This window comes from Sinohyriopsis cumingii, chromosome 5 (assembly GCF_028554795.1).
Source record: "Sinohyriopsis cumingii isolate HCF-2022 chromosome 5, ASM2855479v2, whole genome shotgun sequence".
Taxonomy (NCBI): Eukaryota; Metazoa; Mollusca; class Bivalvia; order Unionida; family Unionidae; genus Sinohyriopsis; species Sinohyriopsis cumingii.
The window spans coordinates 44478048-44505017 of NC_142965.1; the positions used below are offsets into that span (position 1 = coordinate 44478048).

Sequence of the window (26970 nt, forward strand, 5' to 3'; positions counted from 1 at the left end):
GGATTTATTGTGTGGATTACTCCTTCTGCTGCAGGTTGTATTCATTATTTTTTTTTTTACAATTTCAGCCAGATTTGAGTGATTTTGTCACCTTTATGTACTTTTTCCTTTTAGGATGTCTTACCACGCTATTGTTGACCTCTGCAAGGTCATAACAAGTTAGCATAACCTTGACTTTTTTGCTTGATCCATTTGTAACAGAGTTGATTTTAGCAAGCTTTTTACACGCTGCATTTTTAATTTATGCTTTGTTTTGCTCTTATGTAGTTTCAGTAGAATGGTTAATTAAATGCTATATATGCAGCTTTCCAGCATGAAAGTCTACCATGACTGTTTTACTAAGTATACACCATCTGTGATATGCAGTGTCTGCAATAAGTGGTCAGAGGAAGTCTTGGCTACCACATAGCTGCCAACCCTCACGAATTTGGTGTGAATTTCACGACTTTTTCAGCGATTCACAGATTCACGCCGTAAGACAAAAATTCATGAACTTTCCGATCCTCAATTATTTTAAATCTTTAATAAAATAACTGATTTCCCGTTAAGCGCTAGTCGTGATATTCGCAGTTGCCGAAACGGTCCGGTACTGCTGGTCACGATATTAGTAGATCTACAGCAGATTAGTACAGTTGGCCCGGTCGCAAGCATTTTAGCCTATTTTAATCTATATGTATAAGAGTAGTTTTACAAATGCTTTTGAGAGAAACTGGGGCCTAACCAGATATTTGCTCCGCGCATGCGTCAAAACACTGATTCGAGTTACCGTTCAGCATCGCATGTAAGATTTTGAAAATGTCTTCACCACCAAGGAAAAAGAAATGTATTACTCAAAAAGTGAAGTTTAATTTGGAATATATCAAAAATGGCCATGCATTCTGCCATTAAACATTGATATTCATTCATGCTTTTTGCACTCAGTGTGCCATCGCAGAGACGATGTGAGGAAGAATGTCGGTTGCAAAAAACACATAGAAGTTGGGAAAATTAAGAATTTGCAGGTTTCAGCTCTGGAATATTTTAAACCATTGGCGGAAGACCCACAGGCTACCAACATTAAGCATTATTTGTGAGTTTTCTTGTGTTGAATACAATATACCTTTATCAGCTGGAGACCATGCTAAACATTTGTTCTGACATATGTTCCCGGACTAGAAAATCGCTTCCAAATTTTCCTGTGGAAGAACCAAAAATGCTGCAGCTCCTGTGCATTCATCACAGCAACAGTGACAGCGAAAGAGTATTTTCTTTAGTGAGGAAAAATAAGACAGACTTTAGGGCATCCTTAGCTGCAGAAAATTTGTCAGCAATTTTAGTCCCCAAGATCAACCAGCAGGCAAGAAGTCGGAACTGTTTAGAAAACAAATTTACAATCAAGCAGTTGAGGAAGTTCAAGTCTGCCACAGTATCATGTCTTGATAAATAAATATTTCTGCATATATGTAGTGTTTTATATTTATTTTGCGAACTTGATATAACGTAGTATTGACGGTCGGAGTAGTCAGAGTGGATGGAGTTATCGTCATGGTATTTTTCACGAATTCATGTCCAAATTCACGACTTTTTATCCCTATTTTCACTAATTGTGAGCCTGGAAGGTTGGCAGCTATGCTACCATATTATCTAGTTAGTCATACATTGATTTGCTAGTGTATGCTTTTAGCTAGTTAGTCACATGCTGATTTGCTAATCTGCTTTGTTTTCTCTTCTTGTGTCCTTTCAGGAGAAATGCTGACTCAATGCACGAAGTGCATGTTCAAAGCAATAGTCTATTTGACATTGAAGGAAAGGAAAGACAGAATAAGTCAAGGAAGACAGTAGTAAAGGGGGTCGGATTAGCGACAATGGGAATTAGCATTAAAAACACCCTTGGGTCCGATTAGCGACAAGGGAAATTTAACATGGAGAAAAATCGTGGGTCCGATTAGTGACAAGGGAAATTAACATGGAGAAAAATATCAAGGGTCTGTCTAGCGACAAGGGAAATTTAACATGGAGAAAAAAAAAAATCGTGGGTCCGATTAGCGACAAGGGAAATTAACATGGAGAAAAAATCTTGGGTCTGATTAGCGTCAAGGGAAATTAACATGGGATTTTTTTTTTTTTTTTTTAAAAAAGGGGTAGGCAATGGAAAGGCTATCTCTTTTCGAGATATATGGCTGGCCCTGAAAAGGGCCTTTGGGTTTTTCTTCTTTTAACTTCTTAACTTCTTCCACCATCCTCTTATTTTGTCCATCATTCCTTTCTTCTTTTTCTTTTCTGTTTCCGGCAGCCAGTCCGGGTGGCCCATGGCCCGGAACTTCTCTTGGATTTTCATCCAGTTTGTGTTCAGTTTTTCGAATTCATCCCTTTTTTTTCTATTTTCTTCTTCTTTTCTTTCATTGGACCACTTTTCTTTGATCTTCTTGACCTCTTTGGTCAGCACATTCCTCATTAGTTCTTCAGCTTTCTTAAGTTTTTCTAACCCCCACTTCGCGAAACACCAATCTGTCCATTCTACAATGTCTTCTAGAAAGAACCTTGCACTCGTCACATGATCTATCGCTTCTTTTAACTTACCCACTTTGACATACGGTGGGTTAATTAAACCTCTGATTCTCTTCTCCTCATCCTCTATCATTTCTTTTACAATATTTACGGATAAGTGGAGGCTGGTTACTTGTCTTGAGACGAAGTCTTTTGTCACTGCATACCTCCATTCCTGTTCAACCCTTTCTACTACACTCAATCCATCCACCATCCAATACCAACTTCCCATAAGATCGTTGTATAAAGCTGAAGCTGCTGGCATCTTCTTGTTTGCTTATTCCGTAGAATGGGTTCCAATGGCCAACACTGTTAGTTTTATACTGAAAGCGCGTACGTGATGGAAAACATCCCCTAAAAACATAATATTGATCTTACCTAGATCATGACCTAACAACGCGCGGACGTGAAGGAAAACATCCCCCTACTTTTTCATTTCATATAATATAACCCCAACTATACTCTTCACATACGCTAAGAAACCCATAATCTACTATTCACACAAACATACCTGAGCTCTTACAAACACAAACACACAATCACACAAACACATACCCTCACATTTTTTAAAAAAAGAGTTAGTGTTTATATTCACACTACTCTACCTACACACATTGGCAAATTAATAGTTATTTCTTTTCTAGAGCATTGGGTAGCCCTGAAAAGGGCTGTTTTTTTGAACTCCTGATGCACCTATCTAATGGTTGCACCTTCCTGGCCTGGCGCCACACACGCATCTTCTTCCCCAATCTTCTTTCACCTTTCTTCTGGGGAGCGCAGAGGGAGGATGATTCGCTTCAACACCCCAATCCTCTGTCTCGGGAATATTGAACGACATCCTCTCTTCTCTTTTCTTTTCCTCTTCTTCCCTCTCTCTTCTCTCCTCCTCTTCCTTCTTTACTCTTGCTTCTTCTACTATAGCCTCCGCTGATAGTTCGTTTACTATGCGCCTGGCATATTCCAGGTGCATCTGGAGTTCTAACAGTTTCGCTATTCTGCTATTCATTCTTCTGGCTGTGTTGATCAATCAACAAGGGTAGCTAGACTGCCCAGCGAGTTTCAATTTATAGTGAAAGCGCGGACGTGATGGAAAACATCCCCCTAATAACATAAAATTGATCTTACCTAGATCATGACCAAAAAACAACAACGCGGACCTAAAAGAAACACTCACTCACTTTTTATGCTACCCATCACTATTGTAAAATTTTTTATAAATCACTTCAATAGACTATCCACATAAGCAAAGCAATCCAATCTGACCCCAAATATACACCTCAAACACCAAAAAGACATAATTTTAATTTACTATCCACACCAACCTACTTTATCACTTACAAACACACAAACACACAATCCTATACACAAACACATACCCTCACATTTTTTGAAAAAGAGTTAGTGTTTATTTTCACACTACTCTACCTAAACACATTGGCAAATTGATGGTTATTTCTTTTCTAGAGTATTGGGTAGCCCTGAAAAGGGCTGTTTTTTTTGTTTGCTATGGCATTCTTTTTTTAGTTTCTAAGAATGCGATGTCCTCTGAGGATAGACTTTCTGGCGATAGGTCTGCTTCTTCGGAAAGAGAAGAAGAACTCTTTGGTGTCGATACGACAATCGACAAAGCCTCTGTCAGCTTCAGGTTGTTGCTGCTGCTGTTGCTGTTGTTGCTGTTGCTGCTGTCTCTGAAGTCTGTACTTCTCTGTCCATTCTTCTTTTTCCCTGTTCATTTCTTCTCTGAAGAGCTCTTCTATCAGGTCTTCAGTGATTTTTAACATTCTCACATTCTCTATTTCTTCTGGCTTCGGTGTCAGACTGTGTCTGACCCTATGCAAATTCACGTAGGCTTCGTTGAGCTTAGCTAGTTTGGAGCACATCTTCGTAGGAGGATGAGTCGACAATGGATGGTTAGACTGGAAACAACCCCGGTTCTTAAAATCAAAGCGCGGACGTGAAGGAAAACATCCCCCACACGGTTTTCGAGTCGCAACGTTCAGTGAGTGTCATGAGAGGGATAGTAAGAAATGACAGTGCATCAATCCAACATTCTTATAGCTAAACAAACCACAAAGGCATTTTTTTTCAAAACACAACATTTTTTATTCAAAAATCACTTAACACTTAACAACAACAACTCTAACATTTTTAACAATAATCCAACACTATAACATCAAACAATTTTTTTTCAAATCACAAACATTTTTTCTCAATGGATAATCTGTTTTAAACAGGGCTGACAACGTTGTGAATGAAATTGTGATTTCCACTGTTGGAAATCATTAGGCCATTGATGGACACTACGTTTCCTAGCTTGAGACAAAAGATAAGCATAATGGTCACAAAACCATCGATCTACTTTCACATCGTTTCTAGCAGAAGAACGAGGATCAAAATGAGTCACTAAATGTTCTAAGGAATAGCCCAGGCTGCGATGATGCAGAAAATACACACAGTACTGTCCACACACCAAGGAATCTGTGCCTTGTAATTTCACATTATTGAATCGGGTGGTTTGAGCATTTCTTCTCATAAAGTCGATGATATCATCTTCCAAAGGGGGCAATCCGTACGAATCGAAATATTCCACACATCCTTCTTGAGGAAAGTAGACGGCTACCCAATGGGTTCCTGGGAGATGACTGTCGTCCGTGTTGATCACGTAAGCTTGATGGTCTTGAGGTTTGCGATGAGGGAGTTCATCTTTAGCACAGACGACAGGATTCCAAGAAGCTGTATACGAACTGTGGTTCAAAAGGTAATAAAGTTCCCAGGTATCCATGTTTTTTTCTTCTTCACAGGTAATAATAAGTCGTCAATTCGATCCTGACTTTTTGCTTGAAAATGTCTGACGAATAAACGGTTATTCGTTCTGTTTCCTCACTCTGATTCAGGAGAGCTTCGATACGATGGATCTCTTGAGTGGTTAATGGTGGACAAGAATGTTCACGCAAGTCTTTATACCACTGGTGCAACACGTCTTTGTTTGAGATGAGACTCCAAGCTTCGTCCAGATACTCGTCCAATTTTTCTTCTTGACTCAGCATCAGGCATTTATCGTGTTGAATTTGACTGGGATGATCGTTTTGACATCCATAACAATTTTTCTTGATCAATTCCGTCATTTTGTCGACCAAGTGTTTGGCAAAACAGGAGACTAAATGGGCTTCTTGTTCTGGCCATCTCGACTTCATCATGACAACTTCTTCGTCTTTGTCTTGAGATTCTTCTCCTTCCACGGTCTCCTCACATTCCATGTCCAAAGTTTCTCCACAAGGTAAAGAGGGATAACAGTCTTCCATGGCTTCTAATAATCTAGAATGACTTCTCTCAAACTGTTGATTTCTATGGTATTATCGAATTCGGCATACAGGATGACGTTCACTGTCGCTGGTAGTTCTTTTGCAAACTGAAGTTCCACATGAATCTGGCCAGATTTTATAGGGTGGAAATGTCCCTCGTCGCTGCCTTGGTCTGGAGTGAAATCGAAAGCCCACAAAGCATAGCCTCCGTCATAATCGTCGTACTCAATGCCGTGACTGGTGTTGGTTGCTAACTGGCCGGTGGCTTCGTACAGGGACAAGTACGATCTCAAGTAATTTTTGTTGGCAAAGTCAGGTTCGAAAGGTCGGGTACACAAGGTCTTGCCATCGCGACTGACTTCGATTTTCTTCACGTCGAAGTGTTGAAAGTTGAAAGGATTTTCTTTGAAGACTCCGTTGAAGGCTGAATTCAGGACCATACCAAGGATTAAACGCTTGGGTAGCTGTCCTTGAAACAGATGATCTTCGATCATAGAATGCTGTCCCTTGGGAATGGTGAACGTTTTCACTTCCACACGTCGTATGGGATACTTGGCGGTCGTTCTGCTCAACGTTTGACTGATGTCGTTACCCACTTTGGGTAACACTTCCACTCGTCGTACGTAGAGTTTGGCCTCATGGATTATGCTTTTAGGACCCTTAGTAAAATCAGCAGCCTGCAAATGGAAAGCGGCACTGCTGCGATTCAGTCTCAAGCGGACATTGACCCCGTTCAGCAAATATTTCTCTTGCAACCACATGTCCAAATGCAAACGATCCATCAGTTCTAAACTCTTTTTACCTAGGATTTTCTCTTCTCTTGCCTCAAAGCCGGAATTGCTTGGATCTATTTCGTCGAACTTGGTCGCTGTGTCAGGTTCCCACAGCACACAGGCATTGAGATGACTATCCTTGGCATCTGTTCCGTACGTCAAGAGATTTTCCAGGTAGGCACGGTAAGAGTAAGTATCCATGCTGCTGCTGACCAGTTTGTTATTCAAGTACAAATCCACTGAGCTGAACAAGGAATGCATGAAATTGTTGACGGGAGCTATATTATCATCGTCTTCTACTCCTTTATCATCTTTTTTTAGAACTTGGACTTTCAAGTACAAGTAACTGCTATTCAGATCGATGTAATCTTCGGGCTGTCCTTTGATTTCAAACTCGATGGGAGCGGAATCGGTCAATGAGGAGATGGGGTTAAATTCCACCCATTGGGATTCTTGCATCGTCATCATGGTGGGGGGCATGGCAAACAGATCCAGTTCTGTCTTGGAACAAGCGCAAGACTCTCGGTGCATCATTTTTTTTCTCTTTCTCAATAATCGAAAACGTCTAAGTCTCGAACGGTTCTTTTTTTCTTGGCCTTTCTGGCTTGAAGTCTGGTGAAAGGGTGTTTTCTTCTTCGTCGTCTCTTTCTGCCTTGTCCTTGCTGAATGCCTGACTCGGTAGTGTGCAGGGCATTTATAGGTATGTCTCGTCGGCCTAAAATGTCTTTGCCCGTTTGTAACAAGACATTTTTGCCTGCCCTCATGAAGGCTTCTTTAGGGTTTTGTTTGTCGATGATGACATTTTGGAGAAATTCTTTGCCTTGCGTCAGTGCCGCATCTTTCAAGGCGTGCAATCCGCGTGTCACCATCGGTTTCAACACCGGGGCCACCGAACGAAAGGCCGATTTTTAACATGTCTCCTAAACCGTGTCCTCACTGTCGTGCAACCCCTCGGTACACTGGATACATGACTTACTTACTTACGAGTCGTAAGAGAACCGTTTTCGAAAATGGAGTTTCACCGTGACTTTTCCTTTGGTGAATGGAATATCTTGTCCCAAATCTCCTTTTATAGTAATGTTGACCGTGTCCAAATACGACTTGCTGACGGGCAAATAGTGAGGATGGACAAATTCGCGGTGGACGTGGTAAGTGTTTCCACCTTCTTCGTCAGCGTTCGTGGCAGAATCCACTTTGAAAGGAATGACACGCAGTAACGGCACGGAGGTGTGTCCCACTACGTTGTATTCCACTACATCGGAGTACACAAAGATCAAATTCAGTCCTTGGTTCAGATCTACCGGGGTACGAAAATACTTGACAAAAGAATCGTTGTCGAAAATGCCTGATGATTCGGGTGGTGTTTTTTGTTCTACTTGCTTCCTCATCTCCATGTCACCGCCCAACATGTCAAACAATCCAGGACAAAATACAATGGTTACGATTTTAGGCCGTTCAAATTTCATCAAGAAGCGACGAGCTACTTTGTGGTACTCCATGGTGACACTTTTATTCTTGACATTGACATTGGAACTCTTAAAAGCTTCCCCAAACACACCATTAAACTTGGTAGCTATGGTGTTGACCAAATGTTGACCACTGAAATAATAGCCTGCGGGAATCACCACGTTGTAGGTCCACGTTTTAGTTTTCTCATTATAGGTTTTATTGGTATATGTGCTACTAGTCTTATCCAACTCTTGTTGCAAATGTGAGTCATGAACTTCCACCGTAAAATAATTTTGATGGGTAAGGACATTGAGGACTTGGGTCGGGTGAATCATTTCTACCAAAGCCACTTCCCAATGGGCTTCGTGATCTAAGGGGATGGCTTGAGGTAATTTGGCCGTGTAACAGCACAACGTGTTGTTGGGAAACACCTCCATGGAACTGTCACTGGGTAAGGTTAAGTAAAATTGGTTTTGGTGACTCATAATTCCAGAGTTCTGTGGTTGTCCGAGGGGTTATTACTGGACGTCAGAGGCGTGTCTCCGCCCGAAATGGGGTTCTGATTGTTGTTGGAGTGGTAACTGGCACTGGCACTGGACACAAGGTTCCTGTTCGAGGAGAATTTCAGGGAGGGATTGGGAAGCAGGTAACCGATGCAACTGCTCAATAAAATGGTCCACAATTGTTTGTCTCCTTGTTGCAAACTCAAATTGGCAATGGCTGCCCCGATGACACAATACACCACGAAGATTTGGCAGAAAAAGACGATTTGCGTTTTAGGCACACATTCTCCACACCACACCCACAAGGGTTGTTTTTGTAAATCTTGCACAGAAGAACTAGGGGAAGAAGGACTGGTCGACGTAGCTGCGTCTGCTGTGTGAAAGGGCATGATGGTCACTTCTTCTTTTTATAGTCGATGACTTGCGAAGCGTCGATCCAAGAATCGAAACTGGGTGGATATCCTTTCCAACGTACTTTGACTTATTTGACACGTCGTTTGCCCACTTTACGGGTTCTGCGTTCGAGAATGCTTTCGATGTCGTACACGTCATCTTCTTTTTTGGTGACACGTTGTAACTCGGGCAAATAAAACGTTCCTTTGAGCACTTCTCCGTTCATGTCTTCCAATTTATAGACGGCAGGATGACGGCCATGCACTCGTCCAGTGACGCGAAACAATTTGGTCGTCCAGTTAGGTAAGTAACCTTTGTCGAAAGTGCGTTTGGTTTTGCCAATGCGCACCCAATCTCCTACGGCCAACTCTCCACTTTTCTTGGGGACAGCCCTCGTCGGGGACGTACCGAACAGGCGCTCGAACACCAGCACTTCGTTGTCGGGAGTCACGTCTTGCGGGGCACGTCCAATGCTTCGATGGTAAGATTGGTTGTATGCTTGCACCAGGTGCGGTAAGATGTCGATGTACTTCAGAGTGTGATGATGCGTAAAATATTTCCACATGCGTTCTTTCAAAGTGCGTTGAAAACGTTCCACGATGCTGGCTTTGGTTTCGGGATTCTCGGTGGTAAAAAAATGAATGTCACATTTCCTTAATTCTTTTTGGAAAGCTTGGTTCAGAAATTCGGTGCCTTTGTCCGTTTGCCATCGAAGAGGGTGACGACCGCTTTGTTTCAACACTCGTTGCAGGGCTCGCACTAACTCACTGCTCGATTTGGAAGTCAAGGGTACGACCCAGGCAAATTTGGAAAAGACGTCGATGACACAAAACAAATATTTGTAGCCACGATTGTAGCTGGCCAAATGAGAGACATCGGCTAAATCGGCTTGCCATTGATGATCGATGCCTTCCACTCGGGTGCGACTTCTGGCAAACTTGTGTCGAATGGGTTTGTGTAAAGTGTAGGTAGCTTGTTCTTGTAACCATCGTTGTACTTGAGGTAAACGGAGACTTTTCAGTCGCGTTTTGGCAGCATGATACAATTTTTGAACTCCTGCGTAACCTGCAGGATGGGAGGGATCGTAGTAAATGCTGGCTAAGACTTTTTCCATTTTTTTGTGTTGGTTGGTGTCTTAATAAGACACCCACTCTTGGAAGAGGCTACTCTTTTTCTCTTGGGGTATTTTCTTGGATTGCAAGGCTTTGCATGTGCGACCGGCAATAGGTGTCGAAGAGGAGGAGGAGGATGTCTGAGCAGGGGATATCGGTTCTTGTTTCACTTCTGTCTTCACTTCTGTCTTCACTTTCTTTTTCTCTTGTGAGGAAGAAGGGGTGGCCATCATCTTTTTAATCCATCCAATTCTGGAGGTAGGTGGTGTTGTTAACTTGCGTACTTTTTCTGGTGGAGTTTGAAACCCTTCCTCTTCTCCTTTTTCTGTCTTGGTCACGGGTACTGGTGGTACTGGTACTGGTACTGGTGATGGTGCTGGACTTTTCATCAAGGTCTTAAAATCTTTCAAAGTGGGTAGAGCTGTTTCGTCTCAAGCTTTCTGGTGAAAGAGTTGCAGTCGTTGCAAGAGTTGATCGTACTTTTGCGATTTTTCTGTTTCGGACAAATCTTGGCGATCCATCAAGGACTGCAATTCGTGTTGTAACTGGGACATCTCACTCAAATTGGGAGGTAAATGCGGGGTGTGTTGTTCTTGCCACCGATGGTATTCGATCCATCGTTTGTAAGGCACTAAAGCTAGTTTTCGTCCTTCCGTGGTGTTGTCAGGGGTCGATTCTGAGATCTTGGAACTTCCGAAGGCCTTTTTATCTTGCTCCCACCAGTCCTCCCAACATGGTTCCCAAGACTCCTTTCAGTATGGGGCCTAACAAGAGAGGTAAAATGCCTCCACGTTGGACCAACATCTTCTTTTTTTGACGAATGGGAATTTTCTTTTGAACCATTTTCCGAAGAACGTGACGATGTTTGCCTAAGCATTGTTTCTGGTGTTTGGACAAAGGGATCGTGCCTTTCAAAACATTCAAACAACATTTGCACACGGTATCGATGACCTCTTTTTTCGTAGGGGTGGAGAAGCTTTGGACAGGACAGATAACAGGTCCCCATGTTTGGCTAAACGTGGTGGCAGTCCTTTCCTTTTCTTTCCTTGGGGTTTTCTGGAGGGTGACATCTTTGAGTCTTTAGGAGCACCTAAAAAACACTGATACCCTACTCGGTCACAGGCCTTTTTTATACTGGAACGCGTCGCCATTGATTGTCTTTACGTCGTATTAGTTTGAGGACAGGCATGACACGTCGTGCAGGGGTACGTAACGGACTAAATCGAGCCAGTTCTTGCTTGGACAAATCCAGTAAACTTTGTAACATGCCCGATCTTTCATGGACTTTGATTTTGGGAGAAGGTACTTTGTGAGCAGCAGCCACTGCCGCTAAATTGGAGGGTCCTGCCACTGGGGAAGTTCTTTTTGGGGGTCATCAACGGAGAAGTTCTTGGTGTGATCAACGTCTCCAAGTACTCTTCAGTTCCTGGTGACATCAACAGAGAAGTGGATAAACGTGAGGCTGCCGGAGACGCAGTCACCGCTGTGGCAGGTCGTGGTTTGTGAGTGTAAGGTTGCGTCCTGGCCGCAGTGCCTCTCTTGCGACTAGTTTTCTTCTGTAGACTTTTCTTTTTCTTGGGGCTTCTTTTCTTTCTCCGGGGTGGTGTCTGGTAAGAGGAGGGTCCTGCCACTGGAGAAGTTCTCCTCTTTGGGGACTTGGTCTTTTTCTTTTTCTTCTTGGGGCTTCGTTGGACTTTTTTCTTGGGGAGAAGTTTGGGGGCATTAGGATCCCATCTTAAGAGTGAGCGAATGATGACCCCTCCTAGAGTACCGCTCCCTCCAGGTTTCAAAATGATTTGTTTTTTGGTTTGAGTGTCGATGCGGGGATCGGCCAGTTGGACCAAAGCGACTTTGTTTCGATCAAAAAAGCGTTTGGTTTGATGAGGAATCTGAATGATTCCTTGGAGTAATTGACGTGCCGTCACCGTGAACCATCGTAAGACTTCTTTGAGACTAGCTTCTAAGACACGAGCTCGTATTTGTGGATTTTTTTCTCGACTGATGCTATACAAGGCACGAATCAATTTGACGGGAAGATGCGACTGAAGGGACGTCATGTTGACGCTGTGTGAGACAGACGAAAAGTGTCTGAGGTTTTTATAGATTTTTTTTTTGTGGAGTGAAATTAAGTCGAGGACGGAGACGTGTACAGGACAGGCCCTCCATCCTGGCACTAGTGGTGAAACAAGTGGGTACGGAATCGCAAATCATCGGGGGTCGTAGGTTTCGAATCGACGAGTAAATTGGCGTGTGGAGTTTGAGTGGCATCGTCGTACGCCTGAGTCAGCCAAGGCGTTCCTAACTGTTTGGCTAAGACTTGCACTTGCGATTTATCTCGAGGGCTTTTAAAGAAGACCACGTAATGCGCATTGAGACTGATGGTGCCATGGGCTTTACTTTGTTGAAACAAATTTTGGGTGATGTAAACGACACTGGCATGACGGTGATGCCCTTTGCGCGTGAACCACAATTTAATTTCTTCTTCGTCTTCTCCTAACATGTCGTCGAAAATGACCAAATGGGTTTAACGGGAGTCAGAGACGATGCCGTCGTCTTCTTTAGGAATGCCTTCCACAAACACGATGGAATCGCCTTGACTTTCTTGCAAGAGGCTGTACGCCGATTGCCACTCTTTGTAACACCACACGATCCGTTGAGGGGGTCGATCGATCAAATGATGTTTATGTTCGATCAAACGTTTGACGAATTCGGTTTTGCCTGAACCGCTAGGTCCAGCAATGAGCATGTTAAAGGGATGGCGAAGATACAAAGCCTCCCAACTGGCACGATCTAAGTGTTCGTCGATGACTTTGACAGTAGAGGAAGAGGGAGCAGAGACAGCAGAGGTAGCCATGGTGTGAGAAATGTCACTTGTGACACGAAAAACAAACAAGATAAGAGTTTATGTACTTTTTTCAGAACACGTTTATTGAATGTTTTTTTTCAAACATGAATACGAAAGACAAAAATACATAAAAACCAAAGACTTAAGTACAAGGATAAAAGGCACATGATAACTATGAACGTGGAATAAACACAAGTGTCTGTACAACATGTTTTGGGTAATGTTCTAACCAGTTCTATAGTAGGGGGTAAGGTCACACAAGTGTCCTCCCGAAAGGGTCTTTCAGGTCTGTCCACGACAGTCCTGTCCTGGGTGACGGGTTCTTCTGGCACGGGTTGAAAAGTAACTTTTTTCCTTGAACAACTCTCGTGCATACTGGGCCACTTCTTGGGTCCAAGCCTCAAAACCCCATTCTTTCCAGGTACGGACATCTGTCCAATGGGGATGTAAGTCACAAGCTACACACACATCATCATACACGTCTTGGGTAGCTAAAAGTAGACGAATCTTTTTTTCCTGTTGAGGTCGAGAAGTATCCAGATGAAAACGCAAGGCTTTGAGCAAAAGGAGTTTTTCGTGACCATTTAAGGCCATTGAGGTGGTAAGTACTGATCGTAAAGAGTCCACGAAGAATCGGCTGGTAAACGAAATCCCAGAAAACAAGTCACTAAGACACACACCACTTGTCGTCCCAAATTGAATGGATACAGTTCTTGTAATAATCGATGGTAATGATCCACAGTTTGAATATGGTCATTGAGTTCCTTCCACGGAATCTGTTGGATGACATACGACATAAGTCGTGGCATAGCAGCCTGTTTTTATAGTCTCTTTGTTTCGAAAAGAATACACATACTTTCTAGCCAGAGATCTTCGTTCTCCAGTTGGGAATGTAAATCTTGCATACTGTAACCGAAACGTCAGAGTTTGATTAGAAGTTTCCTCTTCCGCTAAGTAGATTCCACGTAACAAATGTTGGTAATCCTTTACCTTGTCTTCCTCAATGGGTTGCTCTAGGTGAATCTCGAAGTAACCAAAATGATCAACACGTGAATCATCGGGGGCTTGGAAGTATTGAACAAGGTCTGACCACTGAAACAATTTCTGACGAATCAGTTCTCTTATACCATTCAGGTACCAGTGGTTAAAGATCTGGTGACGTAACGGATGCAGTTGTTCTTTACGTTTCACTTGTATTTTCACCAGCTCTCGGTAAATGCGTTCTCTCAACTCCACAGGCAAAGCACGAATGTTCTCTAGCAAAGTATCCATGAATAGGTCATACTAAATCCTCTTTGGTCTGACACAAGAAATGTACTCTTTGCACAAACATGGTTTCACTTCAGTGTCGAATTTAAATCGTTGAGTCACTAATCTACACATTACAATTCGTTCAGAAGTTTCCTCTTTCACTAAGTTGACATTGTGTTCAAGATGTTGGTAATTCGTTAACTCTTCCTCTGGAATTCGATGCAGTACGTTTACAATGATGTAGGTAGAATCGTCCATACCAAACCAATCCTTTTTAAAACTAGAGGATCGTTGATCAATGTCTGTCCGATGGAACACTTTCAATTGAATCAATCCTTGTATAGCCTTCAGGTACCAGTGGTTCAAACACCGGTGACGTAACGGATGCAATTGTTCTTTACGTTTCACTTGTATTTTGACCAGCTCTCGGTAAATGCGTTCTCTCAACTCCACAGGCAAAGCACGAATGTTCTCTTGTAAAGTATCCATGAACAGATTATTATGGTAAGAAGTTACTTCAATGTCTCGGTCCCACTAAGGGTAAGTAATGACAATTCAGTGACCATCGAGCATGTTCTACGTAGGCCGAATCTTGCGGTTCCCAGTGGTGAAGTGACACACCGCAACTGAAGCACTTGACTTTATCTCCTTCGCCCAAGTAGAAAAATCCGGCTCTGGCTAATTCTTCGGGGGTCGGTCCTCCCAGATATTTTGGCCATTTTCCTTTGAACGATTGAAGACGATTTTCAAAGTCGCAGTATTCCGACAAACGCACAGGGAACAAATATTCGTCTTTCACAGGTTCGTTACGATGAGGGTTGAGTGACATGGGCAGGAGTTTGCTCAGGGCTGGATGACATCCGTAGGGGGGTAGACGTGAAGGTGAAAATTCCCCTTTAAAACGAAACCCAGTAAAATGTCCAAGAGGACGAGCGGCATCACTTTCGCATCCCACAGGTTTGACACACACAGCATCCCTTTCCATGATAGGGGTAGGGACACTAAAGTTCCCATGATGCTTTACGGCATCGCTCAGATCACAACGTACAGCATCGTACCCATCGCAAGGCTCACAAACGCATTCCACTTCCGAAGCCTCACACTTGAATTGTGCCCTTCTAAACAACTTGTTCTGTGTTTCTCTTAAAGTACTCATCTTGTTCGTTCGGTCTTGGTAGTCACAATGAACTATCGATCTTGACCATAGTCCCCTTTTTATACTAGTCGCAATGCAGTCTCCAGCTTGTACATCTTTCCTTTTTTACGTTTTTTATGTCCTGTTCTAGAAGGTACCGTCTCTAAGGTACCGTCAACATTGTACCGTAGTGTGATGGGTGGAAAGGCCATAGAAAGGTAAGGGCAGTGCGGAGACCATCGAGTATGTTCCAGAATAGCTGAATCTTTTTAGATACATAGATCCATTCGTAACTTCAGTCCGCAAGCGAAACACTGTACCTCGTATCCCAATCCTGACTCAGGTCCCAAGTAGACAAATCCTGTTCTAGCTAAAACATGCGAAGAAGGTAATCCTTCCCTATCCGTAGGCCATTTCTGAAACATATCCAATCGACGGGCACAATCACAATAGTCAGGTAAGAAGACTGGAAAATGGTAGGGTTTGAACTTGGAGTTCTCATCGGGTTTCTCACTCGATTCTTGCTGTGGCGAAGTCATCTTTCTGGTGGGTGACTATCCTCTTACAACCAATGTTTTATACCAACATGTCCATACGGTAAGGTAAAATGATTGGGAAGTCGAACTCGCTTCTGGTACACGATTTGATAAACTTTTTCCAAAGGTCGACTGACGATGTGGTGAGTGGGTAAACGTACAATCTTGTTCGGTTGGTGAGTGGTCACTTTAAAGTTTCCATCCTCTCCCGATTGCAAGGCTTCTTTCAATACGTCAAAGTTGACCACACAACTGGTACGATGATTCAAAGTCAGTCCTTTCACTTTGCACGTCGTGTGCACTTCTCCTTGTTTGTCCCGGTATTCGTAGCCGTAATTTTTGGGACCGCCACTGACGAAACTTAGAATCTTGTCGTCGGGATGCTCGTCTGTCCAGGCTCCTAAACGGTCTCCTTCGATGTCAGGGTGATGTTGAATCGGGTGATGGATGTAAATGCAACTGTCCGTGTCAAAGTACAGGACGCGTTCCCCTAACAGTTCTAAAGCTTCGTACAATTTTAAGCGAGCATGAGCTGTCACGTAAGCTGCAATGATGACATTTCCAAAAGGGTCGTCTTGTACAAAGTCCAGATCTTCTTCGTAATTGACCAAGATTAAATTCTCTCGAACGACGTCCACGTGTTTGATGTATTTGGTTTTGTCGTGAATCATCTGGAAGTAGCGGGAAGGTTCTGTCAAATATTCCGTCTTGGGTAAACACGGTCGTTGTGCCATTTTACCCCACAAGCAGTTTAACATCACTTTGGCAAACGATCGCCTGCCTTCGTTTTTCTCGATGTGGTCTAAAGTGATGCCTTCTTGTTCCCGGTATTTCTCTTTGAATTGTATTTGGTCTTCGGGAGTGTGACACCAGGAAGGATAGCCGCTGGCTTCTTGTTTCAGTTTCAAAAAGGCATCCACGTAGTCGGCGAAAATGCCTTTCTGAGTAGGGTCACTTTTGCGGTATTGTTGTGTCTTGGGAAAGTGGCAAATTTCGTACACTTCTAACAGTTGGTATCCCATGTCCAGAGCTTTGAACAATTCTACGCTGACCCAGGTTCCCGTCAAGGCCCGTTCTTCCTGGCTGTGATGGCAAGGTTGGTCCTGGTTGCACGTTTCGGCACAAGTACGGCACAAGGGAAACATCAGTTTGCCTTGACAATGGTGAGGTAAGACGGGATGGTATAGGTTCGTGGGAGGCAAAACTTTGCACTTGATCAAGCCTACGTATTGTCGAATGTTTTTCAGGTCGATGTGTTCCGTCAGCAATTGCGGGTGCCCTACAGGAAAGCGACAATATTTGCACACGTAGGGATACAGCGAACACACGTCCAAGTATTTGATTTCTTCTCCTTTCTCTTCGTCGGCTTGGTACAGCAAACAGGTGGCATTGGTCCTTCCTCCATACAAACTATCCCTCGGGTTTAGGGGGTCCATCAGCTTGTAACTTTCCACGGCACGTTTAAACTTGGGATCGGTTTTCATGCGGTGATCATATTCGTGTTCCCACATTTCCACCACTTGGTATCCTTGCTGTTCTAACTTCAAGCGTCGTTGACAAGTGTCCTGGTACAAGTCTTCCATGGTCCGTTGTAAAAACTGATTTTTAGTGTCACGGTCAGGGTAACAGACGGGACATCCGTGAAATAAGCAACCGTTAAACTCGTACACGATCTTGGGGTTTTCTAAGTCCCAGCCATCGACCGAATACATTCCGATGGTCTTTTCGCCCCCTCCGTTGCGGGCATGCTGAATCCACTTGTCTTCCTTGTCGCACAAGTAATGTAACCAACATAGGGCTTTGACCGAGTATTGACGTTTGACATAGTGAGTCGTTTGAGGACTGATGACAGCCACGGTCTTTTCAGGCATGAATCGTTGGCGGTACACTAAGGAACACGCTTTGGCAATGGTGCAAGCTTCTTTCAAAGGATCGACCCCTCCGTGTTCCATGAACAGTTCTCGAAATTTTCCACAGCAATGCCGTAAAATGTCCACGTCGGAACGACAATACTTTAGCATTTCTTCCTGAAAGTCGAAGGGGTCAGAGGCGTGAGCCTGGTACCAAGCGTAGAAAGCTTCTCGTTGTTCGGTACGCATGTTGTCGGGGTCGTAATAGTGAGCCTCTGGTAAATGGGGTAGAACGGCATGTTGGTTGGCTTCCGTATTGAAAAAGTGTGGAAAGTACCCTTTAGCCATTTCTGTCATTCCAAACGTTTTAGGCATTCGACTCAAAGGCATGGCCAAGTAACTCATCGAATCTTTAAACTGTACTTGTCCCACTTGCATGAAAATGATTTTGGCTCCGTTCAAAGTCACTTTAGGACGCTTGGTGCCTTGTTCCGTATAGTACCTCAAAAGAAACTGTCCATCGTATCCGGAGAAATTGTGAGCCATCACCGTGGCATGACGATGACAATCTCCGTAACGTTCGATGTCCTCTTGGCTCCACGTCTTGTCGATGGGGTCTAAGACCCATCGAGCGAAATCAGCTAGCGTGTTCGGTCCCCGAAAGATTTTTTCACGTCCTCCAGGAATCTTGCTGCAGTGAGGGCAATGACTGAAGATAGGTTCTTGAATGCACTTCTCGCACGCTTGATGAGCCACACAGAAATTAGGAATGTGAATGCCAGTCTCTTGCATGCATTCGAAATCGAAAAAGATGAAATTGCCTTTTTTATTCTTGTGACCGTCCTCTTTCTCTGGTGGGGGTTGGTATTTTTGCATGTAACATTGGTGTTCCAAGTCCACGATGTGGTGACAAATGTGACATTTTTTCTTTCCTGAACATATGTGTGCCTTGGTATTATTGGTACATATGACTTGTTCACACGTAGGGCACAATCTCAGGAGTTGACAAGCACATTTCTGCTGTGAACCTTGCGTTTTCAGATGTTGTTGGTAACAGGTAGGGCTGACAAACGTGCGCAGACAAGTTGAACAAGGCACTGGTTCTTCGCTCAGACAGGGTGAAGAGGCCAAACATCCTGAGCATTTCGATCCACAATGTTTGTGTTGCTCTCGATTATTATAACCATAGTCACATTTCTCACAATAATAAACATATCCCAGGAATCCAGTGATACTGGTAATGGTATCGAAATGTTCATCGTGATAATAGACATGAATGTATTTTCCATCCTTAAAGTCTTGGCCTCGAAACAACAGAGGTCCGCGCATTTCTTGAGGGTGCACTTTCAAGGTGTAGCGTGGAGCTAGGACATCTTGCAATTTTTGCATCTCAGGAATGCCACAGGGTGTGTCTTTGGACAGTCCGGCTTGTTGTAACAGGAGTTCTGCTTTGTTTCGTTGCTTGGCTCAATCGGATCGTTGAATAGTTTTCCAGGTTCTTTTCCATTCTACCGTGTCGTTCTTGTTGGCATAGGTTCGTCCCACCACGATGGCACGGGCTAAACACATCTGGTCATGAGGGTTGTGAATTTGGACGAGGCTCTTTTTGGTACTTTGAAGTTCGTTCACCAATAACACCTTATTGCGTTGTCCAGTCCCTTGAGGAAGAGAGACGTGAGCCATTTTCAGTGTGGCTTTACCATCGGTGATGTCAAACTGATCATTAGATTGTTGTACGTGTTGAATCTTGTCCATGATTTTGGAAGGGGTTAGTTCTGCGGGTCTGCTAAACTCGATCCAAACAGGGGATTTCAAACCATCGTGATCTATGGATAGTGTCAAGCGATCGTCTTCTTTGGGTTGACATTGTCGCTTGAGTGAAGTGAGCAAAGAATCCCACATCTCGGTGATGAACCCTTCTGCTTTCTCCAATGGTACATCGGACTTGAAATCTTTAAACTTCACCGTGTAGGTGTAAGCCGTGGTTCTAAATTTTCTAGAGGAGCGCTTTTCCGTCTCTCAAATGGAATAGTATTTTTCAGGGTTAAGTAAGGGTGACGAACTTGGTTTAGAGGGTTCGGATTCTGGTTCACTCATGTCCTCTTCAAAATCACTGGCATGAATTTGTGCCAAGATTTCAGCCCTGGTACGAGGCGATAGATCACGTTTCTGCCTCTTACTTTCTTTTTCTTTCCTCTCAAATGAATGGGATCGTTTCATCTTGAGTGAAAAACGTCAAATGACTCAAGTTCAAACACCATAGACTAATTTATAGTCATGGCAGACCAGCGTATATAAAAGGGTGTGTGTCTTGTTCTTTCACTATTCATTTCACTCAAGTTCAAACACCATAGACTAATTTATAGTCATGGCAGACCAGCGTATATAAAAGGGTGTGTGTCTTGTTCTTTCACTATTCATTTCACTCTCAAGCTGAGCACAACGATGGAAGAGACTAACCAAATCGAACGTTTCGTCAGAGCTTTGCGAGGGGTCATTAGAAAATTCTCTTCAGACCAGCCTACGGACTACTCTCCTTCCTTTCGAGATAAAAGTCAGGATACTTGCTATATCTGTCAGAAGAAAGGGCATTGGTCTTCAGAATGTCCAAACCGTCAAAAAAGAAAAAAAACAGGGGATAAAAAAGACAAAAGTCAAGATACCTGTTATTATTGTAAAGAAAAAGGACATTGGTCTCCAGATTGCCCAAAAAAGAAACAAGAGGAGTCAGAAGAAAAGAGCAATTCTTCAGAAGAAGAGAAGGATTCTTCAAAGGAAGAGAGGGATTCTTCTGAGGAAGAAAGAAGACAGGTGAAGAAAAAGAAACAGGAGAAAAAAAGAAGAAGGGAAGAAAGCGAGGAGGAGGAAGAAGAGGAAAAGAGTGTGACGGTGAAAAAATTCAAAAAACAGAGAGGCTAAACAAGGGGAAAAGAAGAAGACAATGAACTTTTAATTAAAGTGTTGTGTTATGAATTGTGAATTGAATTGTAACAATGGAGAAAAGAATAAATGAATGATACAAGGTAAGTGTCTTTGAGTTTTGATTTTAAAATAAGAACGTACACTCACGCACTCATACACAAACACGTACTATAAGGGTAAAATGGGCTGTTGAATATTTTTTTGAGTTATTGGCAATTTGAAATTGTATATCTTTTCGAGAAATGTGGCTGGCCCTGAAAAGGGCCTTTTATTATTTTGGTGCAGGGGTGAGTTTAACCAATCAACTTTAACTGCCTTATGCCTTTGCCACGGCCAAGGCCTACTTCTGAACTGCGTAATGTTGATGATTGGGTTGAAATCACTAAGGGTGGTACGGTAGGCTTAGTCACAGGGTTAACGTGTTTAGCTCGGGAAGGTCGTATTCTCTTCGGTCGTGATAAAGAAGTCTGATACATTTGTTTCAGACTTCTTAGCTCCGCTAAAATGTCCAACAGTACCGTGACCGTTTGATTTTCACCCTCTTGTTTCTTTGTTGCTACTTCTTCTTGCTGTTGCTGCTGTTGTTTTTTTCTTACCTCTTCTTCTTGCTGCTGTTGCTGTAGGAGAAAAACTTGTTCGGCTTCCTTTTGTCGTTGTATAAATTTCTCCAATTCTTCTTTCTGTCTCTGTCTAAAATTTTCCACTTGCGGTAATGAAGAAGGTAACACAGGTTCCGGAACAAATTCTTGCGAGGAGAGAAAATCCACAAAATCCCAATTCACCTCTTCTGAAAGTAAGTCCGGGTTCCCTTGGGCGGTCTCCCCTGCTGGTGCACCCCATTGGATCGTTTTCTGAGTTTCCGTCATGTTGAATCACTGTCGCATAGATTGACTGCACACAAGCGCTAGCGAATCTGTATTGACTACGTGATGTCACAGACTGCTCTCTTCAGATTGGATGCGGGCTGACTGAATTCTGTAACGCGTGTTCGGATTGGTGAATGAACTCAATCCGTTTCAATCCTTTCTGTCCCTTTAAATAAGCGCAGTTCACTGCATTGATTCACCTATTCTCGGAGCCTCAACATGTGGACCGACGTTGAATCTTCAACCCTTGTGTCAACAATGATGTTCAGGACGGACATGCTCATGTATGTCCGATCCAAGTGGACCGTTGTCCACAGGACCAGCAGCAGCCTGTGGATAAGAAGAGTCTATATAGAGAGACAAGGTTGCCTCAAGAGGACTCTGATGTATGGCCCTGCTGTAAGACGAAGTTTGAGGACAAGAAGATGTTGCAAATGCCCTTTATGTTAAGGGCATATTAACATAAACCAAAGGCCCTTTTCAGGGCCAGCCATATATCTCGAAAAGAGATAGCCTTTCCATTGCCTACCCCTTTTTTTAAAAAAAAAAAAAAAAATCCCATGTTAATTTCCCTTGACGCTAATCAGACCCAAGATTTTTTCTCCATGTTAATTTCCCTTGTCGCTAATCGGACCCACGATTTTTTTTTTTCTCCATGTTAAATTTCCCTTGTCGCTAGACAGACCCACGATATTTTTCTCCATGTTAATTTCCCTTGTCGCTAATCGGACCCACGATTTTTTTCCATGTTAAATTTCCCTTGTCGCTAATCGGACCCAAGGGTGTTTTTAATGCTAATTCCCATTGTCGCTAATCCGACCCCCTTTACTACTGAAGACAACCTATGTTTTGTTGGCAGTACTGACTCATTGGGCAGTATTCCCCAAATTTAGATAGTCCAGTGAGTAAGTCCCATGACATGTTCGAGCATGGCCTTTAGGCCTGCAAATCAGGGCACATGAGGTTCGTATTGGATCAAGTGCATCCACCTCTTCATACTACTGTACAATTACCGGCCATCTAGCCTTCACCATCCATCCAGACGGGAGACATGAGAAGACGGCCAAGCAACTAGTTCATTGCTTGCATTTTAGTGGGCATAAGGCCCCCTGCATGACTGAGCTTGGTCTCCAGGCCTATAAATCAGGATGCATGGTGTTTGTACTGGATCGATTAGATCAAATGCATAATAAAACTGCACCATTTTCACTGGCCATCCAGCCATTCTAACATGGGGACCTATTTATTGAATCAGTCCAGCCATCTATGATTTATGAGGATTTTAGTGACAGATCCTTCTGTCTAATCATGCCATTGGCAATAACTGCTTGCTATGGCAGAAATTTCAGTGAGAAATCTATCCTGTCCAGCCAGGCCCTTGGTGCAGCTAGTACTGGTGATAGTATGTATTCCAAGCTGCCATAGCTGACCAGGTCAATGGACTGCCAGCCGGGCAAAAGTCAAAATTGTGCACATTTCGAACAAGAAATTTTATGTCATCACTGTTCATAAAATCACTAAATATATGCATTTGTCACATTTGTCTTCTATCATTTTATGCATAAATCTTTGTGTTTTTCTTTTCTTTTCATATTTAAAAATGTTTGAGGTATGTACAGGGCATAATTTGTGCAGCGGCAGCTCATCCGAACATCAAAATTTTACATGTTTATTGTAAGGCTTGGGATTATGGGTGGTATTTCCCATGTAACTTTATTTAGCACGATTGTAAAGCAGAGAGAATGACCTACATTTTGATATCTTAACTGTGTAAATTGGTTTTGTTCTTGCTTCAAATTTTACACAATGAAAACTTAAAATTGACAATTTTTCAGCAAAATCTCAATTTTAAAATACAAATTTGATATCATTATAAAGTGTGTTCATTGTTCTTTTTTCTGTATAAACAGCGGAATTTTCCATGACATCAAGCAAGATCACCATGCTTTTTAAAGTATGCTGTGAATAAGCCATAAGCAATGGCTGGCCAAACACTTATGCAACATGACTCGATGTAAATCCAAGACATATTATGGCCTCCGATATTCCATCCATTGATTTTTTTATTGCTAGTTTAGTAAGTAAAATGGTTCGTTTTTAATGTTTATCTTTATTTTTGCCTTTATATCTGTATTTTGAGTACTTGAAGTCATTAATTGGAGGTCCTATTCTTTGGTTCAAGAAAAACCTTTTGAGTCCAATTTCCTCAGCTATGTCATTTTTACACTTGAAATAATCATGCAAAAATGGCCTCAGATGAAGCTTGGCATGTTATTTTATGTATTTAAAGTAAATTTGTTGACATAATTTTTTTTTCTTCTTGTATGTGACAGAGCAAGTAATAATTAATCCATTGAATTGGATAGCGATAAAATTGTGACCTTTGACCTTTCTGTTTGTAAACACGATCCACCAAAAGGAAAATGGGCTCTGTTACCCTTCTTTATTTCTTTCACTTTGTTTCTTTTGGTTTTTAATTTTGAGCAAGGTCCAAAATTTAGGGTAAGTGTTTATTAACAATGAAAGGGCATTGCAAACCTAGCCAGCTATAGACTGGCATTTTAGTATGTTAAAACTATGAGACCAATCCCCAGTTTCCAAGTTTTATATACAGTGCAACCCTGCCGTAATTTGCCTCATGATAATGTGAATTCGGATATAATGTGGTCATATTGTGGCTCCCAAAATTTTGTATATTCATTCGCACATAAAAAAATATTTTTTTGTTCAAAGTATGTGAAATAGTGTATAATGAATATATTATAATTTTGGCGAAGAGATCACATATGAATTCAAATATAATACAAATTTAACAATTTCACCAGGTTCTTGAAGTGTTATGCCAAAATAAACATTATTGGAAATGTTACTTATTACTGATCCATGAGTAAAGCCAGTAAGTCGTCTTTGTGATTGTCTTCAATTAATTCTGTATACAATCGTTGCTCAGTCAATAGCCAACATGTGTTTCTTCTTTAACTGCATATACAGCCAATCAGCAGACAGTGCGGTGGTTGATAAAAGATTCTCACAATTTAATAAACATAAAAGAAAAGCTGCCAACATGTTTGCTGAGCTTGGTGGTGTTATTAGACACAATCAGGTAATCAGTTGACCAGTAAATAATGTCTGCTTTATTAGCTGGAAATTGAAAGGGTATGATATTGTACATGTGTTCAGCTTAAATTATTTTATAAAAGTGATTTGTGACTATTGCAGTCCTACTGCACTTAGTTCTCGGGTTTTACATGTCTGTGGTAGTTTGCTTATCAACTCATTATTAATTTCCTATTCTTTATAAAAAGTATTTTACCATTATGGAAAAGCAAGTTTTATAAACGCAAGTCATTCTCTGCACTTTGCGCAATGATTAGTATAGTAGTTTTCACACGTTTCTTTTGATATTCCCAAAATCTGAAGTAAAAGTTATATGCACTGCTGAAAGCTTGTGTTGATTGTTAATTATTCTTCTTATAGTCATTCAAACGAATAGGTGTACAAGCGTAAATTATTGGAAACTTACAATGGATAAATGTACACGGAAACGCATATGAGATAATTTTAGCAGTATGAAATTTGAACAGACACAGTTCATAAACACTAGAACAAAATGAACTGTACACATGCTTTGTCTTTCTTAACCTAAATTTGCTGTTAATTTTTCCCATTTAATTCAGGCACATAATTATCTCTGACAAAATTATTGTTGTTGTTGTTGTTGTGGGGTTTAACGCCATTTTTCAGCACACAATAGGCTATACATGGCGGCCAGTATTAATGGTGGAGGAAGAACCCGGAAAACTCCGGAAAGAACCACCGACCCACGAGAAGCTACTGGCAGGCTTTCTCACATGCCCACATTGGCTGAATCTTAGACTCGAACCACCGCAGACAGAGGTGAGATGGCAGTGATCCGTAACGAAGAGCGCTTTAGACCACTCGGCCACTCGGGGCCCCTGACAAAATTATTGATCAGTTTATATATGTATGCAATTTTTTCAATGGTATTGCATGTATTAGGGATTAATTGCATGCCCCGATGGTACTTTGTCAAACAGCAAGTAAACGGTGTTAATACTTTGTTCATGCTATATATTAGACGTTGAATTCAGACAATGATCTGGGACAAAATTATTGAATATTTTAAATCTGTGTGCAGTTTTTCAATGGAATTACATGCATTATGGATGAACTGCATGCCACGATGGCACGATAGTAAACGGTGTTGATACCCTATTCATCATGTACATTAGCATGAATACACATATATGTGCCAGTGAGTTGTTCTCTGAAAAAGTAAAATACTGTAAAACCCCACATTAATGCGACCCCTCTGTTAATGCGATCCAATTGTTTGGACCCCATTTATCATGTTATAGCGGGGTTCCACTGTATCTACATGGCATTTCTAATTTTCCCAGCAGTCTGTAACAACTTGGTAAATTTTCAAGTCATCATTATTAAATGTAGCTAAAAGTACCTAATTCGTTTTAAATACTTCGTGTGAAATGAATTAATTTGGCCTCATTTAGGAAATCAAAGAGCAAGGAGTGGTCGACAACTACAAAACAGGACCAATTTTAAAAACAAAAAATTTGTTTGGGCTGAACAAATTATCTACACAAATTTATTTAAATTCTTTCACTTCTTAATATTTTTTCTTTTGCTTTGTTGCATTCATCAGTTCAGATATATTTGTCTTAACTTTTTCTAACCTTACACATTTCGGGTTTATGAGTGGATTAAGAAACTGTCCTGAGACATCCTATCCTCACACTGCTTCATGTAGGTAGTTGTATATTACGATGACCAATATTACTTTGGACAAGTGTTGGAAGTACACTAACCTGATCAGGCACTCATACGGTTTTTATGCTAGATGAAAACCAAAACCGATTGTTTCAAATGGCCAGCCATTGATGACATTGCCGAGGTTAAGTTGTGTTTTGTGTTTGATTGGAACTTTAATGTACAACCAGTTTCAAGTGATGGCGGAACTTGGAATGTTGAAAATATTGGACACATTGACCAGACAAATCCAGCAGAATAAAATTCTCAAGCTAGAACTTTGTTAAAGCTGTTACTTTTCTGATTATTTTAAACAAAGCAGTCCTTTATGACATTTACAATTGTATCTACAGTCTGAAGTGTACATTATCTTCAAAACATTAGTTGTAGTGAAAGATTTTGATACTTTGTCAGTGGTTCTTGCTTTGTAACATATCAGTGCTTAATCATAATTATATTTGCTTTATTAGTATGTAAGGCTAAAATTTGCTCCATTTTGGTGCAAAAGCTATCAAAATCATTTACTAATTGATGAATTTGTAAACTTTTGAAAATTGCTGTTTTTGCCATTTTTGCTTAGTTTCAGATATTGCTTTTGGTTTAAAACCTACCTTCACACTGAAGTTGACACTCTTTGTATATTGCATGAATTCTTCATACAATACCCTGCATTTTGGTACAAGAAGTATTAAAATCTGTTAATAAATAAAAATGTTGTG

At 41.8% G+C, this 26970-nt stretch overlaps 1 protein-coding gene across 1 annotated transcript in view; it reads left to right on the forward strand.

Moving 5' to 3' along the window:
• LOC149799049 (acetyl-CoA acetyltransferase, cytosolic-like) overlaps window positions 1-26970 on the forward strand; it is a 59192-nt gene that overhangs the window by 4894 nt on the left and 27328 nt on the right. The window lies entirely within an intron of this gene.